The sequence below is a fragment of the Acomys minous genome (genome assembly GCF_964271855.1).
Source record: "Acomys minous genome assembly, chromosome: 13".
Taxonomy (NCBI): Eukaryota; Metazoa; Chordata; class Mammalia; order Rodentia; family Muridae; genus Acomys; species Acomys minous.
In genome coordinates this window covers 30,252,868-30,264,410 of record NC_140495.1, presented here as the reverse complement: position 1 = coordinate 30,264,410, position 11,543 = coordinate 30,252,868, and the positions used below count along the sequence as shown (strand labels likewise).

At 38.0% G+C, this 11,543-nt stretch overlaps 1 protein-coding gene across 1 annotated transcript in view; it reads left to right on the top strand.

Moving 5' to 3' along the window:
• Positions 1-1,220: 1,220 nt before the first annotated feature.
• LOC311580465 (phospholipid scramblase family member 5-like) overlaps positions 1,221-11,543 on the top strand; it is a 64,614-nt gene continuing 54,291 nt past the window's right edge. Inside the window, exon 1 of the mRNA XM_084752087.1 lies at positions 1,221-1,319. The gene's annotated coding sequence lies outside the window, so the exon portion shown is untranslated. The remainder of the gene's footprint in view (positions 1,320-11,543) is intronic.

Sequence of the window (11,543 nt, the reverse complement as noted above, 5' to 3'; positions counted from 1 at the left end):
AAGAAAATCAAGGCAGGAAGCATGGAGGAATGCTTCTTACTGGATTGTTCCCTATGGCTTGCTCAGCTTTACATAACCCAGAAACACGTGCTCAGAAGTGATACAGTACACAGTGACCTGCGTCTTTCCACATTAATCACTTATTTAAAAAATGCTCCATAACTGTATGCATAGGCCTAGCAGATAGAGGAAATGCCTAAATGGAGGTTCCTTTTTTTTCTTTAATTTTCAGATATGTTTCTTTCTGTTTAATAAAGGTTTGTGTCAAGTTAACAAAGCTAACTAGAAAGCTATGAATTTGAATAATAGTAGATGGGCATGAATACATTTCAAAAATGTTTTCAAACAGTGATGACTGAAGCCAATTTTATAAAACTGCAGTTGAACTCAGATTTCTTTTGACTGTGATCTTTTTCATTCATATGTACTTAACTACATTTAGGGATGCTAATAACAAGACAAGACCTTAGTCAAATATTTTTCTTAGAGAGAGAGACTTTGTGGCTGTTACCCTTCATGTGTACCTTGAAATATGAAAATGATAAAGGCAAATTTTTAAACAAAAAGAGGGACAAATACTTGAAGCCTGCTCCTTAAAAGCTCTGCTGGATAGGAAAATCTACTATGAAAAAAATAAGCCATATTTTACACAGCATTAAAATGGTAGTTGCTGAAAATGTCTGCAATTATATAGGATTCAAGAGGGCCACCCCCCACTGTTTTCCATTCAAATGAATGGGATGCACATGGTTAAATTACCACCTGCAGCGTGTGCGAGCGGACAGTGTACGCAGCTGTCACTGTAGCCCTGTAATTATGAAAGTATCTTTCCACTCTTTTTCAATTAGAAGACCCTATCTTTCTTTCTGCCACTAGGTAATGTTTTTGCTGGTATCAAAAGCACATAACTTCCTCTACTTGTTACAGCACTTGGCACTTCTGTCGCAAGTGAATATAACCAGTTCTTCAACATCATTTTGGGGCTTTTGAGAAATTTCTATAAAAATAAGGTTGCCTGTCATGTTTCTGTTAACTCATTTCACAGAGGAGTAAATTACAACCTGGATCTTCTCACAAGTGGTCAGCTCTGTTGAACCTACAAGATGAAGGCAGTGATGATGGTTTGTCCTGGAAAAATAAATATAGTGGTTTGAAGGAGAAATGCCCCCCCCCACACACACACACAGGCTCACGCATTGAAACACTTGACCACCTGTTGATGGCGCTGTTTAATGTTATTGAACTGTGAGGATGCAGATTCTTGCTGGAGGAGCCGAGTCACTGAAGGGTGGGCTTTGAGCATTTACAGCCTGACAAAAGTAAGTACTAAACCACAGACCATAAGTCTGCTGTTGTTGTTGTTGTTGCTGCTGCTGCTGCTGCTGCTGCTGCTGCTGCTGCTGCTGCTGTTACTTTCCAATATACAAAGAATCAGCGAGCTGTAAGATTGGGAGAACAGCTGCAAAATGTCATCTTCTGGCCATGCCACAGCCACTTCAGTCCTGAGATCACGACAGCAGTTACCAGACTCTGGGCTTGGCAGAAATCGTTCGTGGATGAGGCTGAGGCTGAGGCTGAGAGGCATCTCCTCTTCCCTGTTGAACTGGCAGCTACCGACAGAGAGAAGGGTGCCTTGTTTTCAGTGAGCACTTCCTGGTGAGCCTACCAGACTCTAGGAAATAGTTCCATACTTGTGGTGGTGCTGCAGCTGTCTTGTTCAGTTCAAGAGGGCACAAAACAAACAAACGAGTAAGAATGTGGGAAAGGCATTTGTAATGTAGAAAGGAAATTGACGGAGATGGGGAGGGGGGGAGAAAAGAGAGCTTGCGGGTGAGAATAATCAGAATGCATATATACAAAGATGAAATTGTCAATGAACAAATTTAGTTACTAAAAATCAGCAAACTGGCCATATAGAAGTGAGAATCAGACACAAAACTTTTGTAAGCTAAAGTTTTAAAAATCGAAACAAGATGATTGAGAAGCGAAGAGCAAATCAAAACATAGATTATTCTGACCAAAATTGTGGCATCAAAAACAGAAGCATAAAACCTCACAGAACTGCATGTATCATCACACAGCTGGCTGGAAGGTACGCTCTTCTCCCTAGCTCCCTGACCAAACCGTGGGTTGTAGTCATTCCCACTATGGGCTCAGAGGTGAGCATTTTGCAGTGTACTATATACACACTGGCATGTTCGGTAATTGTTAATACACGTCAAGTTTAGGTCCTATAATATATTGATTTCACCAAATATATAACATTTACTCACCAAGGCAAAATAAGTACTCAGTTGAACATGTAAGAAAACAAAAGGAATCATTTGGGATACTGACCCACTAGTAAATTAAACATTTAAAGTAAACAAATTCCTAGGGGAAAAAAATAAATTTCAGAAGTTAAACATCACATAGTAGTTAAACTTGTGTTTCTCCATCACAACTGGCAATTAGAAGGCATCAATAATTCGTCATCATTCATGCTTTCATCTATGCTTCCTACTAGTTCTGAAGGATACACAAGAATTACATGTAAGTATCAGAGGCTTAGCTTTTTCTTCACAATTTTGATATTGTACCCATCAGTTTTTTTTTTCTTTAGACAAAAGGCAAATATTTTCAAAACTACTGGTTGGGAGCTAAGTTGTTTTTAGCTTTTTAAAGTGGAAAAAAAGAAGGAAAAAAAAAACCCTTACAAAGTGCTTGAGGATCAGCAAGAAGGCTCAGTGGTTAAGGATGCTTGCTGTCAAGCCTGATGTCCTGACTGTGATCCCTAGGAGCCACAGGGTAAAAGGAAAGAATCATCTCCTGAAAGTTGTTCTCTGCTCTCCACATATATGCTGCAGCACACCTGCCTGCACCCAGGCACAAACACACATGCAGGCATTCATGAGTACACACACACACACACACACACACACACACACACACACACACACACTAATGTAAACATAAACAATAAATAAATAAACATGGCAGATTGAGTAACAAATGCCCCCCATAGGCTCATGCATTTGAGCACATGCCTGCCCATTGGTGGCGCTGTGTACAGTAATTAAACTGACAGTTCCTAACAGGATGTGGAGCCTTGCTGGAGGGGGCGTGTCACTGCAGGATAAGCTTTGAGAGCTTACAGCTTCATCACACTTCCAGTGTTCCCTCTCTGCTTCCTCTGTGTGCGTAAGGTGTGGCTTCTCAGCTCCCTGCTCCTGCTGCCCTAGCCTTCCCCATGTATGGATATTTTGCCCTCTGGAACCACAAACCAAAATAAACCCTTTTATAAGTTGCTTTTTGTCATGATATTTCATTACAGAAACAAAGAAGTAATTGTAATAAGTAACTGTAGTAAAAAAAAATACTTAAAGTTTAACACAATGTCTCTCTGATATAGCATGCCTTTGTATTGTTTCAGAAATGCTACGTCAATTTAGCAAAATAATAGTATAGATTCTCTCCTTAGCCCCAAGCGTGAGCTCTTGGTCAGGTTTACAGTGATCTGTGCCTGATTTGTAATCTTCAACCCTGTGATCCAACCAGCTCTGGCCTTTGCAACCTCTGCACCAGTTAGGAATTGTTACCTAAGACACAGCATCACCATCTTAGTGCTCTCAGGCCAGAACCCAAAGGCACCTAAGATACAGAAACGTCAACTTTTACTGCAAGAGCCTATCTCTTTCTGTTTCTTAGATCTCTGTTTCTATGCTTGCTTCCCTTTTAGCCCAGCAGTGTCTTCAAGACTGTGAAGTGGGTGTTTCTAATTCTATGCTTTTAATTTATGTCTTAAAAGCTTTATTTTTTTTTAAATGAGCAAGTCTTTTTTTTATTAATTTATTCTTGTTACATCTCAATGGTTATCCCATCCTTTGTATCTTCCCATTCTTCCCTCCCTCCCATTTTCCCCTTATTCCCCTCCCCTATGACTGTGCCTGAGGGGGATTTCCTCCCCCTGTATATGCTCATAGGGTATCAAGTCTCTTCTTGGTAGCCTGCTATCCTTCCTCTGAGTGCCACCAGGTCTCCCCCTCCAGAGAACATGGTCAAATATGAGGCACCAGAGTTCATGTGGAAGTCATACCCCACTCTCCACTCAACTGTGAAGAATTCCCTGTCCATTGGCTAGATCTGGGTAGGGGTTTAAAGTTTACCATCTGTATTGTCCTTGGCTGGTACCATAGTTTGAGCAGGACCCCTGGGCCCAAATCTGCCTATCATAATGTTCTTCTTGTAGGTTTCTAGGACCCTCTGGTCCTTCTACTTTGCTATTCTCCCATGCTTCTCTCATCTAGAGTCCAAATGAGCAAGTCTTTCTCAGCAGTTTAGATAATATAACCTTTCTTAAAATAATGAAACAGTCCTCTGTGAACCAAGTCTGATCCCTGACTTCCTCTAGGGATAGAATATCACAATATCAAGAGTGTTAGAACAGCAAGTGAACAAAAAAAATCAGCTCTTCAGTCATGCTGGCTTCATTTCCGCTGCTCACTATCCCATATAGCTACTGAGTTCCATGGTAAGCATCAGAGTGCAATATCATGTTACTGAAAAAAAAAAAAAGAACTGTTAATGGTGAGCAAAACAAGTTACTCCATACAATTTCCTAATTGGCTTCTGTGTTTTCCATCTCTCAACATTATGTGAATATAAAGAATAACCATGCTGTTCAGCAGGGAAAACTGCTGTGTAAACTCTCTTATCATTTGATATCAATTAGTTTTTCCAACACAACTCAACTCATGAATACTTCTCTACACAATCTGAAAATTATCCTTTCTAATTAGAAGTTTATTACCTAGTCATCCCTATAAGGGTTGGCAGTTTTTTGCATCTATATGGATAGAAACACAGGGAACCTGCTGCCTGTCCTTACTGGATTCAGTGGAAAGTGTTTGCTGTTACTTTTAGGTAGCCAGGTTCAAGGATGCTAAACATCTTGCAATGGGTAGGACGACCTTGCACAAGAAGCCTTTCTCTAACAAAAAAGCAAGAGGGAGAGCACACTAGACCTCAAGGAAATGAAAAGTGTGTCCAGAATCATAGAGTTTGACAAATATATATAATGTAAGCATCCCTTTCACAACTAGGTTCAGTCTATTAAACTGACATTAAAAAACAAAGAGATAGTACTTACCTGCTTAGTGCAAGTCTTAAGATCTATGAGTATATTTTAATACTTCAATATATACAACAAATTCACTGTGATGATTATTTTATCTTACAAAAGAATATATGATGGGGGAAATGAAATTCAAGTTGAGAGCAGACTATTATTTTACATTTTAACTTTTATTAAGAGATGCACTCTAGCAAAGGAAAGCTGGTGTGTGTGTACATACAAACATATACACATATTCATTACGGCAAATAAATGTACACCACTGATAAATGTGCTGCACTCTGGAGGGAATTAGTTTGTTTGTTTGTTTGTTTGTTTGTTTTTAATCAGAGCTGTCATCCTCTTGACTTCTTAATACTTGATTGAAGCGAAACATATTTCTCCTTGTACAATATTCTCTTCCTATATGAAACTCTTCATTTTACCTTTAAATAACAATTTGTGAAAGTTAGTTTTACTCTATGCACTTTCTAAAATCTAAGTCTCATGGAAATCTTGAAAATAGAAAGTATATAAAAGCTGGACATCAAAGGAATTCTCATTTCAGAATATCAGGTAACAAAAATGCATGATAAGTCCCACAATTGTCTAAGGAACCCAAACTTTCATAAAGTCAGCATGTTGTTACTTGATTTTTAAATTAAACAAAATATAATTAAAAGTCTGAAATTTAATTCTAATAAGCATTCATGGTAAAATGTGAAACTGTCTTAAACTACTTGTAAATGGAAACAAAAATTCATTTTAAAGAGACCATCCACAGCTTATCTTTTAAATAATGTCTGAGTAAATATAAATACGTTTATATTTTTATCTCATTTGGAATATGTGCATATACTCAAATAGTGATAAAATAGTAGTGTTCCTTTAGGAAGCTTACTTTTTATAATGCCTACTTAAGATGAACTCACTGCCAGTAGTGTCAGAATAAAGTAACTGTGAGTTTTGAATCTCAAGAAGTATTCTTACCAAGAAGAAAAACCAAAGTTTTGAAACTATGAAGCAAAATACATGCCTTCTGGAAAAACACAAACCATGGCATCTTAATGCCATCTATTGTTTAAAATGGGGTTATGCATTAGAAACAACTCCCAAATTGCATACAAATAAGTGGACATTGTAATTTTTGTCACACTAAGAACAGGCATGCACATGATCACAAATGTTCAAACACTGGACACTTTTTTAAAAGTTCATGTTACTTGAATAATTTGTTCAATAAAAGCAGAAATTCCAACCTCCAGAACCCAATATCAAAATCAAATCATGGTGAAAACAAAAACAAAAAAAACCCAAAATGTAATGTACCTCAACGTTCACTTCAAATTAATGATTTAAAATATTTGTTACTTCTTTTACACATCAACCTGGGTGAAGGCACACCTCTGCTCTATGTGCACCAAATTAAAGGGTCAAAATTACACTCTAAGAGGAAAGTGTCATAGTCCATCTGGCCACAAGATGGAGACATTTCACCATTAAAATGCAAATAAGCCTGAGCTAGAGTGTGGCTATTTACCCCCACTTAAAGAAAACTCTTAAATGTAAAACAAATATGTTTCACACACACACATACCAACCTATAGTTAAGTGACTACTAGCAAAAACTCCCATATCGTCTATTTTATTTTATGACTAATTACGCTAATTAAGATACATCCTTTAGTTTACATCAAAGGTTTTTTTGGTTTTGGTTTTGTTGTTTTGTTGTGTTTTGTTAACATTATGGTCGTTGATCTAAAATTGCAGTAAATGGAATTTTCTAGCCCTTGGTACAGTTGTATATTGCCCAACACTGTGACAGCAAACTGCAGTCTCTCCAGATTCATACTAATTTGACATCACATTTAACTACTCCTCCAAACACTATCCTGGTAGGATAATCCTACTGAACGCCTTCTGGATCCCACAGCTGTTCCTATCATCTAGATTGCAAATAGCTCTAGGGTCAGTGAAGAGCTGATTATGGTTGAGTAGAAACACCTATAACAGACAAGACATTGGCCTGCCAACTGGAGGCACTGATCATAAGAATAAAATTAAACCACTAAGCCCCCCCATAACCCTATAAAATAATCTCCAATGGGAATTATCTAGGTGAACACCAGGACAAAAAAAAAATTATTTTTTTTAAAAGATCAAAGAATTCAAGGAGTTTAAAGAGAAGAGGAATAAGCACCAGAACACTGGAGCGAACATAAAGATGATAGTAATAAACTCATGATTGAAGAAACTCTGGTACATTTACACAATGGAGTGTTACTCAACTATTAAAAACAAGGAAATCGTGAGATTTGCAGGCAAATGGATGGAACTAGAAAATAGCATCCTGGGTGAGGTAACCCAAACCCTGAAAGATATGCATGGTATGCACTCACTTATAAGTGGATATTAATCATAGAGTACAAGATAACCATGTTACATACCACAGACAGAAAGAAGCGAAGTAAGAAGGAGGGATCAAGGAAGGGTAATTAAATCTCTCTGACGAGAACCTAGCATAACTGTCCTCTGAGAGACTTCACTCAGCAACTGATGGAAACAGATGGAGACACCCGCAGCCAAATATTAGATGGAGATTAAAGAATCTTGTGGAAGATGGGAATGAAGTATTGAAGGAGCCAGAGAGGTCAAGGACACCACAAGAAAACCTACAAATCAACTAATCTTGGACCATAGGGGTTTGCAGAGACTGAACTACCAACCAAGAAGCATGTATGCGAGGGACCCAGGACTCATACACGTATATCACAGATGTGCAGCTTGGTCTTCGCATGGATACCCTAACAACTGTAGCTGTTGGTGCCTCTGTTGTCTCTCTTTGAATCCTTTTCCCCTAACTGGGCTGTCGTGTCTAGCCTCAACAGGAGAAGATGTGCCTAATCCTACTGCATCTTTGTATGCCAAGGTTTGGTGATATCTCTGGAAGGCTTTCCCTTCTCTGAGAAATTAGGGAAGGGGAAATGAGGGAAATGGAGTTGAGAGGATAGGACTGGGAGGAGAGGAAGGAGAAGAAGATGTGATCAAGCTGTAAAGTAAATAAATTAATCAGTAAAGAATCCTATACTTAATATGAGAAAATAGAGACAAGTAATGTAATGAAATAACTGAAGAGTTTGGAAACACAAGAACAAGTCAAACCCAATCCAGTAGTTGAGAAGAAAAACAATCAAGCAACAAAAACAGAAAAGCCAGAAATTAATAAAATAGAAACATTTAACCAAATTAACCACTAAAAGGATCATTGCAGCTCAAACTAATAAAATCACAGGACATGGAAACACTAACACAAACACACACACACACACACACACACACACACACACACACACACAAAACCAGGATGCTATAAGGTAATGCTTTTTAAAAATCTACAAGAAAAGATCAAATTTCTAGATGCATCCAAATCCCCAAAATAAATAAAAAAGAAGTCAGTGGCTTAAGTATAGTCATAAAAAATAAGGATACTAAATCAGAAAAAAAAAAGTCTTCCAGTGAAAAGTTCCAATCCAAATGGAGTCAAAGTGGAATTCTGTCAGACTTTCAAAGAACTATGACCAAGTATCACCAAGTCATTCCAAAAAATAGGAACAGAAGGAGCTTTCCCAAACTCCTACAAAGCCAGCATTACTCTAATCCCAAAACCATATAAACACAAAACAACAACAAAGAAATACTGATCAAAATCCCCATGATATTCTTCACAGATACCAAAAAATACATCATAAACTTTGTATGAAAGTACAAAAGACCTAGAGTGTCAAAAGCAATCCTAAACAAAAAGAATAATGCCAGAGAAATAACCATATGAGATATCAATTTGTATTTATATCATAGAGATATAGTTTAAAAACCAGCCAACTAAACAAAACAAAACACAAACAAAAATTATGTTACTGACACAAAAGCAGATATATAGATCAATAGAACAAAACAGAACCCCACCCCCAAAAAGAGTGTATGTAATTGTAGCCTTTGATATTTGGCAAACAAGCCTAAAACACACACTGAAAAAAAACACCATCATCAGCAAATCGTAGTGAGAAAGCAGATATCCAAATGTAGAAGGATGAAATTAGACCGATAACTATCACTCTGTGTACACATGAGCACACACACACACACACACACACACACACACACACACACGTCAAATCTAAATGGACATAATACTTCAATCTATAGTCTGCAACACTGAAATTTATATAAGGAAATATAGATGGTATCTTACAAGATATAAGTGCAGGCAAGAATTTTCTGAACAGCACTCCATTCCTTCAAGAATTAAGGCCAACAAATGGGACCACACAAACCTTTTAAAAACTGGTACAACAAAGGAAAAAAATCAACTGAGTGACACGGAATGCTCCAGAGTTAGATAAATTCTTTTCTGCCTATACTTCTATTAGAGGATTAAGATGCAGCATACACAAAGAACAGAAGAAGAAGAAGAAGAAGAAGAAGAAGAAGAAGAAGAAGAAGAAGAAGAAGAAGAAGGAGAAAACAAAAAAATCAAGAAAACAAATGACCCAATAAATAATAGGCAATAATTATGAACAGAAAGTTCTCAGAAGAAATAAAACTGGCTAAGAAATACCTTAGCAATCAGTGAAATACAAATTAAAACTACTTTGATATTTCATCTTACTGCTCTCAGAATGTCTAAGATCAAACAAAAGAGAAATCAGTTGGCAGAAAATGCTAGCTAGAATATGAAGAAAGTGTAACTCTCATTAACTAGTTTTTGGATTGCAAATTGCTTCAGGTACCTACATAAATTAGGATGGAGAATTCTCAAAACAAGAATAACAACAAACCTAAAAGCAGATCTAACATATACTTCAACTATGCCACTTTTTAACTTATACCTGAAAGACTTGATACCCTGTAACAGACAAACTAGCTTGGCTTATGTAGACAGTGGTTCTAGTAGCAATAGATAGGAAATGGAAGCAGCCTACCTGTGCTTCAACTTATGAATAGATATAAAAATTACATCATATGCAGAAAGGAACTACATTCAAACATACAGAAAAAAAATGAAGTCATGAAACTTGCAGGTAAGTGGATGGAGCTAGAAAATACTATATAGAATTAAATAACGCAGATCCAGAAATACAAACACTTCATGTCCTCTTTTACTTGAAGTTTCTTTTTTATTATTATTACTTACATCCTAATTGTTGCCTCTCCCAGTCCCATCCACTCCCTTTTATTGCTACCTCCCTTTTCTAGTCTTCATAAAGGGGGAGTCATGATCCCGTACCAACTGACCACAGCCTATCAAGTCTCATCAGGACTGCCTGCATCCTCTTCCTCTGTGGCCTGGTAAGGCCACGACACCAGGGGGAAGTGATTGAAGAGCAGACAGCAGAGTCCATGTCAGAGACAGTCCCTGCTCCCCTTACTAAGAGACCCACATGGAGACTGAGCTGCCTATCAGCTACATCTGAGAAGGTGGCCCAGGTCCTCTCCAAGCATGGTCCATGGTTGGTGCCTTCTCTGCAGGTCTCCCTGGGCCCAGATTTGTGAGCTTTGTTGGTCTTCTTGTGGAGCTCTTGTCCCCTCTGTACCCTTGTATCCCATGACTCTGTCTGGAAAATATCATCCTGAGTGAGGTAACTTAGACCCAGAAAGACACACATGATATATGCTCACTTATAAGGAGACATTAGCCATACAATACAGAATAAACATACTACAGTCCAGAAACCTAAAGAAGCTAAGTAACAAGAAGGACACTAGGAAGGATAGAGAGGATACTTAATTCTCATTCAGAAAGGCAAACAGAATAGACTCCGGAAGCAGATGAAGAGAAGCAACAGGAAAGGAACCTACCATAGAGGTTCCCTGAAAGACACCAACCTGCGGGGGATCAAAGCCAATGCCGAGATTCACAGTCCAACTTCAGGGTGGAGCTCAGGAAGTCTTACTTGAAGTTTCTAACTCTGTATCACTAGACTTGACTGTACACTATAGAATAGCAGCAGAAGTCAGGAAATTAGAAAGGGACGATGGTGGAATGCATGAGGAAGGAGCTCTGGAGATGGGGTTGGCAAGACACAGGTGAAATGAGAGAGGAAAGTAGGAGGATTTATCTGGGGAAGGGACAGAGAAGAAAATACCAAAGGAGAGGGAGGATTAAGTAGAGATACAAAACAGTAAGTATGTTTAGCAAAGTCATAAAACAACATTATTTTATAAGCTTACTTAAAATACATAATACATAAATGTATGTTCATAAATATATAGTAAAGTGAAATTATGCCACCATACAGGGCGACAGTTTCCCTCTCCCACAGATCATAAATTATTAAGACACCAGTGTCAGGCAAGAAAATCTCTCCTCAGTTTGTCTTAAAATGGTGGATTCTGCTAGGCACGGTGGCTCACGCCTTTAATCCCAGCACTTGGTAGGCAGAGGCAGGCA